The following is a 16,062-nucleotide window of genomic DNA, read 5'->3' as shown; positions in this document are numbered from 1 at the left end:
CTTTGTTGAAAACTATTGTGATCACTTTGGTGAAAACTATGTGGCCATTTTAATGATAAGTCATTGTGAATGCTGTATTTTGATTTTCTGTGAATGTTTTGCTCTGATTTGTTATTGAATAAATAGTTTACTATACTGTGTAATCAGAATCATTTTTTTAATAATATACATTTATTTTAACCATCCCTGGGGATTAGGTGACCTTGGATGGGGAACTCCTGTCCAGCAGGCAGAGTGAAGTACTACCTGTTTGTGAACATTCAGTTCTGATATTTTTGAAGTGACTAAAAACAATTTGAGAGCAAGAGTGCAGGCTGCTGCTAAAGTCCAAGTCCTGTTTCCTATGCATGTGTAGTCCTCAGGGAAGTAGGATCAATATAGTCTTGGTGGATGTTGCTTACATAGAAGTTTCAATTTCAGGTCCTCAACTGTGTCCTAAGACTTAGCTGCTCCCTCCTTCCACTCCAGCAAGACAGGTCTCTCAGGTGCTGAGATACCTCCAGGGAAATAGGGATCAACCATGCTCGTTCACCAGATTCTAAGGCACATCCAAATATGTAACCCTCCTCTTTCTGTTTAATACTTGATGGAGATAGAGATCAGGCATTCCTCCCCTCAGCAATGCACTGGGCCACCTCCTTCCTGATCCCTGCTGGCTGAGCTTTTCTTTACTAACAAAATGGAAGCCTTTGCCAAAGACTTTCAGTGTGGTGTAAGGGCAGGTCTGGTACCAGGTGGCATCAGTGAGCAGAGCTGTCTGAAAGATCAGAGAGCAAGGCACAGAGGATAACAAGGCAGCAGGCACCCTCACAGGGTTCTACAGTAGGGTGACACTTGTGATACATGTACCAGAAGGTCTGAAAAAGCCCTTCATTTCCCTGCATACTGTACACTAGGTCATGCCAGGCAGTTGGCAGGGCATTAGAAAGCCCATAGGTTTCTCAGGAGCTATACAGGAGCTCCCAGGGGTGGGGGGCTATGTGTGGCCCCAGGAGTATTGGCCAATGTCAAGTTCAAAAGGTTTCATGGTCCAGGACCACATGGGAACTTTCCGAGTATTTTCTGTCAATTAGGTAGACTCAATAACCAGGATTAAGATTCACATAGGTGGTGGCACTTGGGGCCAAGAAGGTCACAGCCAAGGGTCAGCTCAGGGTCTCTTCATCATAGAAAATTTCAAATTCATCCACATGTGTGTGACCAAAGAGCTGAGCAGCTATGGTGTTTTCATACCTGTCCACAATTCTGTAGTAATTCCACCTCCAATTCTTCAGACAGTGCCCAGGGGGAATGTGACCAATGATATGTACCTTCTCTCCTCAGTCTTCAGCAGCCTGCTGTTTTCCCACCAGCCACTGCATCTGCCCTGAAGGGTCTGTGGAACTGATCAGCAACCAAAGTTTTCCTGTGCACAGAAGTTAATGTTGAGAGAGATAAGGCAGAGGCCTGGCCTTGGTGAGAGGAAAATTTAATCAAAATCTTAAAAGCTGTTCACAGCAGCAGTCCTCTGGAAAGATAGTCATGCATGGCTTTACAGGAGCCATTGGAGTTTTAAAGAAAGATGAAAAAATTTGGAAAAACTGCTGTGGAGAGTTGAGAGAGTGAGTTGATAAAGGATGTATAGTAGGATTTCTTAGCAGCACTGAAAGTCTAATTACAAATATGTAATTTAGGTTTATAGAAAATCCATTTAGAACGGTTATGTGATTTTCTCTACCTTCATGCAGGAACATGTGTGTAGAAGCAGAGGGAGAAAATGGTGGTAGTAATGCAAGGCTAAAACTTCTCAGGGTTATAAACTGGTGGTAAGTTAACAGGATTAGAGAGTTAAGATATGTGGATAGTATGGAGTTGAATGGCTTCATGAAGGGGTCCACACTTGTACTCTTCTCTCAGACTGGAGCAACAGATCTTTCCTGCCAATCTTCCAGGTTGTCTTGGGTTGGAAATTTGTTTCACCCTGCCATTTTGTGGGTTCCATGGCTTTTCAATTATTTAGAGTCATTGTTTAAAGATATTTTGAGGGGTCTGAGGTAGAGCTCAGGCAAGTCCCTGCTATCTCTTGTTTTCTTAAAAAAAATCATTGCATTCTGGGTAACCTAGACCATGTAAACAAATGAAATTGCTTTGTCTTTGGCACATAATTTCTGTTTTGTAGAGGTCTTAAAGATCATGGGGAACAGAGAAATTAGTCTTATGTCTTATTCCACGCATATCCCACAACTATCAAGTGAAAATCAACAGAACATTTATTAACATCAAAAATGTTGCAACCTATAAAATAAAACCATACAAATCAAAAGCCCTCTTATATGTTACCGGTAAAACCAACAGGAAAGTATTGAAGAGAAACCTCATTCAAAATAACTACAGATTATATAGTATGTGGCTCTCTACTTATGTGCTCAAGAAACATAAGCCTACACTATAACATTTTTTACACAAAGACAAACAGACCTATATAATTAGAGAAATATTGATTGCTTATGGATAGGCTATGTCTATATAATAAAAATAGCTATGCTATAATAATTCACTTATTCAGTGACACTTTCCCATGTACTTTTGTGTAGTCATAGCACTATTAGGTGTCTATATCTAATAGATTAAAGAAAGAATAAAATCACCTATATGTATATAGATAAATAGATATACATAGGGAAATAGATCATATAGAGATAGATGACATATATACATATATATATAAAGTTCTCTGAATATTATATGCATATGTGTATAAAGAGTGTATGTGAATATTTAAAGCAGCTCTTTTTTATTGTAGTGATGAAATTTCCCCAACAACTGAGGACTTATTGAAAATTATGTTTTGTAAATTTATTTGAATATTACTGAAATTGAATATTTGAATATTATTTGAATAATATTGAATATTATTGGAATATTATTGAAAAATGTTGAGAGTTTCAAAGAAATCTGAAATTTTTACAAACCAATGTTGATTGAAAAGTGCTGTTACTTAAGCCAGAAAACAAATTATACAATAAAGGCAGCATTGTAAAGACACAATTTTTGAAAGACTTAAGAGCTATGATCAATATCATAATCTACAACAGTTCCATAAGACAACATGATAATGTATACTACTCACCTCCTGACAGGAAAATGCTATATATGATATGTATGCATTTCTCAAAATACAGATTGAATGATATTTACTTTATTTAACTGTGCATATTTATTCCAGCCTTTGGTTCATCTTTCTTCATTAAGAAAAAAAAGTAAACTAAGTGGTAGTGTATGTCTCCTGTGTGTAGTCTTTCATTTGTAAGATGTTTCTGTCTGCTTGGTCACCAAGAAACTTCATTGTCCTTTGTATGACCCACAAATTTAGAAAGAATTGTACAAGATAAGAACATCTAGATGGATTGTAATGGCACCACTGGAAGGAGTATCCACATGGAATACTGATGTAATAAAACATGTTGGAAAATATAATAAAAGAGAAATATTTTTGCAAGAATAATAGTAGTACATAAAATGATTAACCTTGAAAGTCTTTCATCCACTTATTTTTAACATTTTTCTTTACCCTAAATATTTGAATAGTAATGCATATTAGAATGCATATAGATCTGGCCTCAGTGTCAGGAAGACCTGTATTCAAATCCTGTCTCTTAACACAGATTGACTATTTGATCTTTGACAGGTTACAATCTATTATACTCTATATATTTTCTAATACAATTGAGTTGCAGAAAAAAAGTATTGGCTATCTAGAGGAAGTTATTCACTAGAAGTTATCTATACCAATAAAATTACAGATATGCATAGAAAAAAAAACTTTAAAAATGATGGGACCTGGAAGAAGCACAAAGTTATCTAAAGATTTGTTAACCTATACCAGAAGACTGAATTAAAATGAATGGTTGAAGGAAAGACTTTTTTTTAGATTTTAAATACCTTTAACTATAATCAAATTGTCATATGTCATGGTGACTTTTGGATCATAAAGACAATTTCATCTAGACAAAAATTATTTCAGAAACATTCAAATTGAGGAGACTTATAGCAGTGGCCCAACATTTGGCAGGGTTTGTCATTTGTGGACTTGTGCTGAGTGGATAGAAGAATCACCAGAGGCTAGATCATGAAATGATAAATTTCTTGGATTATTGTGATGAAGTCACAAATTTTATTTTAGTATCCCTAGCTTCCTCTGAAAGTCTTATTCACAACTTTCTATATGGGACCTTTCCCAATTCCCCTATTAGTACTTTACCACTGATTTATTTCATATTTGTTCAGGCTTTCTTTTTGATAAATCCATCAACAAATATTTATTTAGCAGCCACTAGTTGCTTGACATTCTCATAGGCAATGGGGATATAAGTACAAAGACTGAAATGATCACTATTCACAAGGATAATATTTAAATGAGAGAGATAGCAAATATATGCACAAATATATCTAGCAAGTAATTTGGAACTATGCCCAAAGGGCTATAAAATTGTGCATACCCTTTGATACAGCTATACCATTACTAGGTCTATATCTGAAAGAGATCATAAAAAAGGGAAAAGGTCCCACATATGCAAAAATATTGATAGCAACTCTTTTTGTGGTGGCCAAGAATTGGAAACTGAGGGGATGTGCATCAATGGGAGAATGACTCAACAAGTTGTAATACATGAATGTAATGAAATACTATTGTTCTATAACAAATGGAAAGCAGGCAGATGTTAGAAAAATCTGGGAAGACTTATATGAACTGATGTTGAGACAAGTGAGCAGAAACAGGAGATCATTGTACACAATAACAACACTGTGCGATGATCAGCTATGATAGACTTAGCTTTTCTCTGCAACACAATGATACAAGATAATTTCAAAAGACTCATGATGGAAAATATTATTCACATCCAGAGAAGGAACTATGCAGTCTGAATGTAGATCGAAGAACACTATTTTCACTTTTTTTTCCTTTTTCATAGTTTTTCCCTTCTGTTTTGATTCTTCTTTCACTACATGACTAATATGAAAATATGTTTAACATGATTGTACTTATATAATAGAAAAATATACACAGCAGAAGTAAAATGAATACAAATGCATACAAAGTAGTTAAATATAAGGTATTTAGAAAGGAATGACACCACCAGTTGGGGAGACAAGGGAAAAGCATTGTATAGAATATAGTGCCTGAAATGTTTATTTTTCTTTTTCTTTTCTTTTTAAAGCAATTGAGGTTAAGTAACTTGCTCAAGGTTACATGGCCAGTTATTTAGTGTGGGTGTTAAGTATCTGAGGCCAGAACCAATCCCAGGTCTCCTGACTCTGGGGCCGGTGCTCTTACTCACTGCACCACCTGGCCTCCCCTATTTTTCTTTTTATTTTAAAAATATTTCTAAATAAAATTTTATTTTCTTCCAATTATGTCCAAAGACAATTTTAACACTTATTTTTAATAAAGTTTTGAGCTCCAAATTACCTTTCTCCCTCCCTCAGTACCTCCTCCTTGATGTGGTTGGCAATTAATTATAGCTTATATATTGCAATCATTTAAAGCATATTTCCTTATTAGTCATTTTGTGAAAGAAGAAACAGGCCAAAAGAAAAGAACCCCCCCCCCAAAATAAAGAGAAAATAGCATGCATCAGTATGCATTCAGACTCCATCAGTTCATTCCCTAGATGTGGATAGAACTAAGCCAATTATTATTGTTCATTGTATAATATTGTTGTTACTACATACAATGCTTTTTTTTCTTCTCACTTCACTCAGTATAACTTCATGTAATACTTCATTTTTTCCCTGAAATCAGTCTGCCTGTCATTTCTTATAGCACAATTGTAGTTCATTATATTTACATGCCACAACTTGTTAAGCCATTTCCCAATTCAGAAGTGTCCTCTCAATATCTAATTCTTTGATGCCACAAAAAGATCTGCTTGAAATATTTCCATACATGTAGGTCATTTTCCCCTTTTTGTGATCTCTTTGGCATACAGACTTAAAAGTGGTATTGCTGTATCAAAGGGACAGCACAGTGCTGTTGCCCTTTGGTCCAAATTCCAAAGTTCTCTAAAGAATGATTGGATCAGTTCTCAATTCCTCCAATGGTGCATTAGTATCCCAATTTTCCCACATCCTCTCCAACATTTATGATTTTCCTTTTCTGTCATATTAACCAATCTAATAGGTGTAAGGTGACACCTGACTTATTTTAATTTGTATTTTTATGGCTAATAATTATTTAGATAATTTTATATGACTTTAGATAGCTTTTATTTCTTCATCTGAAAACTGTCTTTGAAAAACATTTTTTTACCATTCATCACTTGGGGAATGACCCATATTCTTATAAATTTGAGTCAGTTCACTATATTTCTGAGAAATGACTCTTTTTTCTTAAAAATCTTGGTTGCATTTGTTGTGTGTGTATGTGTGTGTGTGTGTGTGTGTGTGTGTGTGTGTGTGTAAACTTTTAAAATTGACATAATCAAAATTACCCATTTTATATCTCATAATGCTCTCTATTTCTTGTTTGGCCATACATTCTTTCCTTCTCCCAGGATCTGGCAGGTAAACTATTCTTTACTCTCTTAATTTGTTTATGATCTCACTCTTTATATCTAAACCACATTCCTATGATTTACCCATCTGCTGGCTTGCCAAGATACCACTTGTGCTGGAATGTGCTCTCCTTTTACCCAAGTGAGTCAGAACTTCCCTGCTGTCCTAAATTATCCTGGGCCAGAAAATTGTTTCAGCCTATTCTTTTGTGAGATTCTGAAAATACAGTCATATATTTTTGTATATACCCATATATAGAAGCTATGTTCATGTATCATATGCTGTTTTGCCTATGTAGATTTTGTGTGACCACATAGGTCTCTCTCGATGTAGCTTACAGGAAAATAGAACTGATATCTCTGGTCTCTTCTCCCAGCCCATTGCTAAAGTGGACTTTGATTTCTGGCAGGAGGGGAAGCAGAAATTTGTGCCCCAAATATGGACACTTTGCTCACCTAAGTGAGAGGGGGTATTGAATTAGAATTTTATTTCTATCTGCTCCCTTGAATAGTGTTAAGTCTAAGGGAAGTATTTTTTAAGTCCAAACTGCATTCCTGGTTACTATCTCCAGATGCCAATTCCACAATGAACATGCATAAGAAATAGCAAATGGCAAATAAACCCATTTATCTAAGCATATTGCAAATAAAAATTAGAGAGTATACATATGAAACTATGCTTCAGTTAATACATAGAGTAAATGATCTCTCCTTTTGAAAAGAAGATAACTCAACTAAACTAAAAGAGAGCTTCAAGTGTTAGCCAAATAGCAATTCCATGAATTCTCAAATGTAGGAAGCCAAAAATAGAGACATTTTTGAAGTGCCAACTACTCTATATGTTAGCTTATTCTCAGGGTTTTTTTTTTCCTTCATGAACCTGAAAGTCTGGAATAACATGACTTTTCTCCAGAAACTGGAAGAAAAAATACCAGAATCTCTCTTCTCTCCAGCTCTTACCAGCTTCACCCCTCATACAGGCATGAAACACCAAAAAATAAATTTCTATCAATAATGATAGTGATATGCAATCATCCTTTTGAGTCAAGGATTATATTTATGTGTACATGTATGTGTGAACACACATAAACATATGTATATATATGCATATGTATGTATGTCATATCCATAGATGTATATGTATATTTCCCCTCATAGGTTATAGACTCCTTAGGAACAGAAACTGTTCTTTTTGACACATAGTGAGTGCTTATAAAATATGTATTGTTTGATTCAGTGCATTATGAGATAATCTTAGATCTTTAAGGAATTGAAGCATATTCATTACAGAAGATTGATATCCTATATCTTTCAAGTTTCTAAAATCTCATCTGTGGGAATGTTTTAGTTTTTTTCTGTGTTTTATTAGTCTCAACAATTTTGTGATTTTTTAGAAATCATTTTCCACATTTTGAAGACTTAAGGCATTGAGAAATGTATATATGAATTAATATTGAATGGCCATATCATTAGTTATGGCCTTATACTTATTGTCATGATTTACAAAATTAACAATAACCATCCAAATGTTAAAGGCAAATTTGCTGCCTATTGATTTATGGTGGTATGCTGACAGAATATACTTTGCTTAAGTTGGTGCCAAAAGTAAAATTTCTCATTTTTCACTTGAATTAATCAGAATAATCAGTCAATAGAGCCAAAGAGAAAACTATTCACACCATTATGGGTGTTAAACCAACATGATGACATAAAGACCAGAGGGAACAAAGACAGGTGCCCTTGGTGGTAAGAAATAACAGATTTTTGTCTTTTTTGTTATAATTTGAAAGGTTTGTTTCCAAGAGAATTCATTCAACTCCCTGCATTTCAGCAACTTCTGTTAAGACTGCCAAAACAATCTTAAGTTTAGATTTCATAACAATTTTTCTCCCTTTGTAATTGATATCAGTCATTAGTGTCAAAGGAATACTGAGGTGATGAACAATGGCTACCAGCAAGTGTGAATTACCCAAAAGGTATCCCACAAGGATCATTTCACCCTGTTGAAATGGGAATGGTTCTGAATGCTAAGCAGCTTTCTTTGCAAAATATCTTAACTCCCACCAAATTCTTCAAGAACTTGGTCTATGAAATGAATTAGTCTCTCATATGTATTCAGTCAAGCAAAGAGAAATGCACACATATCAAGATAAAGGTACTTCAGAATTATGTAAGTTCAATATATAACAGCCAAGATCTCTAGTAAGTACTTCAAAAGCTCCTTTTCAGTTTCCTGTTAACATCAGTGGGTGCTTAAAAATCTACATGTCCCCTATCTTTTCATCCTAACATTTACAATACTTCTGGTGTAACACTCTGTGAAGGGTGTAAGATGAAGTAACTAAGGAAAACAAAGGTTCGATCTTCCAAGCACATGTATTTGTTAAGGAATGATGCCAATTGCCTAATGAATAAGGACCAGACACTCTCCTTAGCTTAGGGCTGAACCCCAAATACGTGTGGAGACAGACTTTTATATATTAAATAATTAATCAAATAAGGTCAATTAATTAAAAGGAAATGGTACAACATTAGATAATCTTATTTTTTTTTCTAATTAGAAGAGAGATTGGGAACTTTCCATTTGGGAGAAGAACAAACAGGTGCAGTTCCCTGATTCAGAAAGGGAGATGTCCCAGTCTCCAAGTATCTGTAAACAATCAAGTGAACAAGAAAACAATAACTGATCGATCAGAATGGGCCTGATTTTGTGATGACATATGGATTGCTCAAGATGTACAATTATGAAAAAATTCCTTGCATAACTCTTTGAATCCTTGGTTAAGGATCTTTAAACATCAAGCAGATGTGGCACAACTTACCAGCCATGCAGGGCTAGGTTCAAGCAATGCAACAAGATTTCCTCCTAATTCCCACCATTGAATAAAATTTTCTCACAAGACAGAAGTTGAACTAGACCCCATGACTGAATAGAAATAGAACTGAGCAAGATCCAGTATTGAGTCACAAGATAGTCAATGTGGTTCACTCAATTCCATAGTTAATCACTTCCTGTCCTCATCCCCTCAATTTCCTTAATTTTCCTCAACTCATATTTTATGTTTTTCCTGCCCAAAATGTAGATTCACTAGATATTCATTTTCCCATTTTGAAAAGTCACATGATCCCTCCCTCATGACACTCTAAGTAACAACAAAAACAACAAGAAAGCCTTGAGGTAGAAGCTTCTTAGATTTTCCTTATTTTTGACATTTAATTACTACTTAGTCTCTGTATTTTTTGTGTGAAAAAATAACATAGTTTCTTTCCTATTTGCCCCTCAAACAATATTTTTGGAAGTAATTTAGAATTATATGAAAATATGCCAATATTTGTTTCTATATCTTATCTAAATAATTTTCTTAAGATGTTGTGTGGCATTTTTGTCTTAATAAGCAAGTCAAAGAAGAAATAAATAAAATATTTTGCCACCAATGAAAGAATTCTCAAGAGGCAAACACAGAGCACCGAGGCGGATGTCGGGGAAAGTTGATCTGCCAACTACAGGGACCATTCCCAGGCCTATCACTGCAGGACTGGGGATCTGTCAGAGCTAGGGAAGAGATAAATGCAGGGCCCACAGCAGGGACAGCAGCTGCACCTGGGACTATCAACCCACAGCCTGGAAATTTAGAAATTACCTACCTGAATTTCCAGGTACCAGGATGGCAGCATGAACCCCAGCTGTTCTAATCTCCCCCTCCCTCCGACCCTGAAATTATTTGCCAAATTATTGCCTCAGAATAAAATCCTAAAAATAGTGGAACCAAGTAAAAGTTTGGGAGACCTAGAGGAAGGGTGTGGCTAAGGTTGTGCCTCAAAATGGGGAAAAAACAGATTGGAAAGATTACTAGAATCCTATTATTGCATGCTGAAGAACCAAATTCAGAAGGAGACAGCATTGACTCTACAACTACAGCTGAAGACGCAAATGAGAATTTGAACTGCTCTCAAGGCCAGAAAGCATTCTCGGAAGAGCTCAGGAAGGACTTTAAAAACCAAGTAGATAAACTGGCCAATTCTTTTAAAATTACAATTATGAAAATAGAAAAAGAGTTCAGTGAGGAAAGTAGCTCCTTAAAGAGTAAAATGTGTGAAATGGAAAAAGAGGTTCAAAACCTAACTTGAGAAAATAAATCCCTAAAAATGAAATCTGAACATATGGAAATGAAGCTCCACAAATTAGCTGAGGAAAATAATTTGCTAAAAATTAGAATCAGCCAAATCGAAGGTAATGACTCTATGGTGCATCAAGAATCACTAAAACAAAATCTCAAGAATGAAAAATTAGAAAAAGTGGTAAAGTATCTCTTCTTTTTAATTGATTTGTTTATTTACTTTTAGTTTACAACATTCAGTTCCGCAGTCCCTTGAGTTTCAAATTTTCTCCCCTGCCCACTCCTCCACCCTCCCCCATCATGGTGGCATGCACTAGAATATAGGATCTACAAATATATTCACATTAATCATTAGTCAGGTTGTAAAGAAGGGTTAAACTGATGGAATAATCGGTGTGGAAAAGGAAACAAAACAAAACAAGAAAAAGAAACACACCAAGTAGTTTGTTTCAATCTGCATTCAGACTCCACATCTCTTTCATAGATATTTCTTTTGATCATGAGTCTTTTGGAGTTGTCTTATAACATTGCATTGCTGAGAGGAGCCCAATCTATTGAAGTTAGTTGGCACACATATGTTGTGTCTGTAATTGTGTACAGATTTCTCCCAGTTCTGCTCTTTTTGCTCAGCATCAGTTTATATAATCTGCAGGTTATTATGAAGTCCGTCTGCTCCTCATTACTTATAGCACAGTAGTATACCATTAACGTTCATATACCACAACTTGTTCAGCCATTTCCCAATTGATGGGCATCCCCTTGATTTCCAATTCTTTGCCACCACAAAAAGAACCACTATAAATATATTTGTACATATGGACCCTCGTCCCACTTCTCTGACCTCTTTGGGATATAACCCTAGCTAGAATTGATATTGCTGGTTCAAAGGGTATGCACTTGTTTATAGCCCTTTGGTCATTGTTCCAGAGTGCTCTCCAGAATGGTTGGATCAGTTCATAACTCCACCAACAATGCATTCGTGTTCCAATTTTTCCACATCCTCTCCAGCATTTATTGTTTTCCTGTTTTGTCATCTTAACCAATCTGGCTGCTGAGATGTGGTACTTCAGAGTTGTTTTGATTTGCATTTCTCTAATTAATAGTGATTTAGAACATTTTTTCATATTCTTATAGATATCTTTAATTTCATCTTCTGAGAACTGCCTGTTCATATCTTTTGACCATTTATCAATTGGGGTGTGGCTTGTGTTCTTATAGATTTGACTCAATTCTTTGTATATTTTAGAAATGAGGCCTTTATCAGAGACACTGGTTGTAAAAATTCTTTCCCAATTTTCCACTTTCCTCTTAATCTTGGTAACATTGGTTTTATTTGTTCAAAAGCTTTTCAATTTAACATAATCAAAATGATCCATTTTACATTTTATAATGCTCACTAACTCTTGTTTCATCATGAAAACTTCCCCACTCCATAGATCTGACAGGTAATCTATCTCTTGCTCTCTCAGATTGCTTACAATATCAGCCCTTATACCTAGATCATGCATCTATTTTGATAGGTTTGTTCTGGTTTTCTTTTTGATATGATGAATTATACTGACAGTTTTCCTGATATGGAACCACCCTTGCATTCCTGGAATAACTCTTACCTGATCAAAGTGTATTATTCTTGTGGTAAGTCGCTGTAGTCTTTTTGCTAATATTTTATTTAAAACTTTTGCGTCTATATTCATGAGGGAAATTGGTCTGTAATTTTCTTTCTCTGTTTTGTCTCTTCCCAATTTTGGTATCAGTACCATATTTGTGTCATAAAAAGAATTTTGTAGGACTCCTCTTCCAATTTTCCCAAATAGTTTGTAAAGTATTGGAGTCAATTGTTCTTTTAATGTTTGGTAGATTTCACTAGTAAATCCATCTGGCCCTGGAGATTTTTTTCCTAGGAAGTTCATTGGTGGCTTGTTCAATTTTTTTTTTTCTGAGATGGGGTTATTTAAGTAGTTTACCTCATCTTCAGTTAATCTGGGCAGATTATGTTTTGTAAATATTCATCCATTTCACTAAGATTGTTAACTTTATGAGCATAACATTGGGCAAAATAATTCCTAATTTTTGTTTTAATTTCTTCTTCATAGGACGTAGATTTACCCTTTTCATTTTTGATACCCATAATTTATTTTTTTTCTTTCTTTTTTATCATATTGACTAAAGTTCTATCAATTTTATTGGTTTTTCCATAATACTAGCTCTTAGTTTTATTTATTAATTCAATAATTTTCTTAAAATCTATTTTATTAAGCTCTCCTTTGGTTTTAATTATGGCTAATTTAGTATTTAATTTGGGATTTTTAATTTGTTCTTTTTCTAGCTTTTCAGTTGCATGCACAATTTATTGACCTCCATTTTCTTTATTTTATTTATGTATGCATTCAAGAATATAAAACTTCCTCTAAAACTGCTTTTGCTGTATTCCACAAGCTTTGGTATGTTTTCTCATTATTGTCATTCTCTTGAAAGAAGCTCCTTATTGTTTCTATATTTTCTTGTTTGACCCACTCATTCTTTAGGATTAAGTTACTTAGTTTCCAATTAGTTTTTAGCCTATTTTTCCATGGCCCTTTATTACATATAATTTTTATTGCATCATGATCTGGGAATGATGCATTTAATATTTTTCCCTTTCTGCACTGAATTGTGAGGTTTTTATGCCCTAGTACGTGGTCAATTTTTGTGTATGCCCTGTACTATTGTGAAGAAGGTGTATTTCTTTTTATCCCCATTCTGTTTTCTCCAGAGGTCTACCACATCTATCTTCTTTAAGATTTTATTTACCTCCTTAACTTCTTTCTTGTTTATTTTGAGGTTATATTTATCAATCTCAGAGAGGGTGAGATAGATGCCCCCCACTAGTATAGTTTTGCTATCTATTTTTTCCTCTAATTCCCTTAAATTTTCCTTTAGTAATCTGGATGCTGTAGTGCTTGGTGCACAAATGTTTAGTAATGATATTGCTTCATTTTCGATGGTGCCTTTTAGCAGGATATAGTTTCCTTCCTTATCTCTTTTAATTAGATCTATTTTTGCTTTTGCTTTATCTGAGATTAGGATTGCTACCGCTGCTTTTTTTTTACTTTAGCTGAGGCATGATATATTTTACTCCAGCCTTTTACCTTTGCTCTGTGTATATCCTCCTGTCTTAAATGTGTTTCTTGTAACAGCATATTGTAGGGTTATGGTTTTCAATCCATTCTGCTATCTGCCTCCATTTTCTGGGTGAGTTCATCCCATTGACATTCACAGTTATGTATCTTTCCCTCCATCCTATTCCCTTCCCTGTTTATGCTTTTATTTCTTCCTTCTCCCTTCCTTTCCTTAAGCTTTTCTTTTGACCACCACCTCCCTCAGTATTCCCTTCTTATCAGTCCTCTTCCCTTTTCCTACCCTTCTCCCTTAATACTTCTTCCCTCCCTTCTACCCCCCCTTTTCTTAGCACTTCCCCCCACTTCCTGTAGGATGTGATACATTTTTATACTTAATGTAGTATGTTATTTCTTCTTCAAACCAAGATTGATGAGACTAGATCTCATACAATGCTGTTCTTCCTCCCCTCCTTCCCTCTATTATGATAAGTTTTATGTCTCTTCTTGATAGAGTCCTGTACTTAACTGATTATGTTATTCCCTCCTTGAATTTTCCATTGATCTCTGGCTTTTTCATCAGGAAGGTCTGGAAGTCCATTGTATCCCTGAATGACCATCTCCTTGCCTGGAAGGTTATGTTCAGTTTCACTGGATAGGTGATCCTTGGTTGTAACCTGAGCTCTTTTGCCATGAGGAATATCATATTTTAGTCCCTCCAATCTTTCAATGTAATAGCTGCAAGATCCTATGCGATCCTAACTATAGTTCTGTGATATTTGAATTGTTTCTTTCTGGCTGCTTGTAGTATGTTCTCCTTTACCTGAAAGATCTGGAATTTGGCTACAACAAAAGGAGCTTCAAAAACTAACCAAGGAAACTAATTTGCTAAAAATTAGAATCAACCAAGTTGAAGTCACCAAGGATCAGTCAAACAAAACATCAAGAATGAAAAATTAGAAAAGGAGGTAAAATATCTCAATGGAAATATAACTGACCTGGAAAACAGATCCAGGAAAGATAATCTGAGAATTTTTGGTCTACTAGAAAATCATGATGAAAAAATGAGCCTGGACAACATTTTCCAAGAGCTCCTCAAGGAAACCTGCCCTGAGATCCTAGAAGGAGAGGGAAAAATAGAAATAAAGAGAATCTACCAGACACCTCCTGAAAGAGATACCAAATTGAAAAGTCCATGAAATATTGTAGCCTAATTCCAGAACTATCAGGTAAAGGAGAAAATCTTCCAGGAAACCAGAAAGAAACAATTCAAATATTGCGGAACTACAGTGAGGATCACACAGGACCTAGCAGCTTCCACATGAAAAGATGGGATATTTCGTAGGGTAAAGGAGCTTGGGCTACAACCAAGGATCAGCTATACAGTGAAACTGAGCATAATCTTTCAGGCAAGGAGATGGTCATTCAATGAAATAAGGGATTTCCAGGCCTTCCTGATGAAAAAGACAGAGGTCAGTGGAAAATTCTATCATCTCCAAATATGAGACTCAAGAGATACGTAGAAAGGTAAAGAGGGGAAACGCACACACACAATTTGTTACTTAATAAGATCAAACTGTTTATATCCCTATATGGGAAGCTGGTACCTGTTAATATTGAAAATTGTATACTTATTACAACCTTTAAAGGGATATAGATAGAGGATGTGGGTATAAATTAACTAAAATGATGATAAAAATACTTATTAAGGGTTGCAAAGGGACTATAAGGGGAGAAGAGGAAAGGAAAAAGCAGAAAAGAGTAAATTATGCTCTAAATTTCATAAGTTGTAAAATGAAGGCATTGAAAGTCCTTTACTGTCTCCTAATTCTGACTTTTCAAATATCAATTAAGAAAAAAAAAACGGAAGAGAGCTCACAAAAGAGTCTCGGGGACAACTGTACTGAGGGAGGAGCCTATGATTTCTAGAATTAGATGGTCAGTCCAAATATCTCTCCTGCTTCAGCAACTACTTTTCTGACATCTTAAAGTGGAGGTCTTCTACATAATTCAAATTCAGAATGTCCAAAACACAACTCATCTTCCCTCAAATCCTCCTATCTTCAAAATTTTCCTGAGGGTACTAGTGTCTTTCCAGTCACCCAGGCTCCCAAACTTGGTGTCATTCTTGACTTTTCACTCTACCTTCACCCCACGTATCCAAACTCTTTTCAAATTTTGTAGTTTATTCTTCACAATATCTTTCATAAATATCCTCTTCTCTCTGCTCATATAGCCATCGTCCTAACACAGGCTTCCATCCCTTCTCCCCTAGACACTCTAACATCCTTTTATTTGGCATCCCTTTCTTCTGTT

General features: G+C 35.3%; 1 pseudogene; it reads right to left on the bottom strand.

Annotated features, from left to right (window-relative positions):
• Nucleotides 1–671: 671 nt before the first annotated feature.
• Nucleotides 672–1,462, bottom strand: LOC138166767 (sphingomyelin phosphodiesterase-like; annotated as a pseudogene).
• Between the last annotated feature and the right edge of the window lie 14,600 nt (nt 1,463–16,062).

This window comes from Petaurus breviceps, unplaced genomic scaffold, assembly GCF_028583685.1.
Source record: "Petaurus breviceps papuanus isolate PSGF00001 unplaced genomic scaffold, PetGlider_PUasm1.0 226, whole genome shotgun sequence".
Taxonomy (NCBI): domain Eukaryota; kingdom Metazoa; phylum Chordata; class Mammalia; order Diprotodontia; family Petauridae; genus Petaurus; species Petaurus breviceps.
This window is presented reverse-complemented; position numbering and strand designations above follow the sequence as displayed.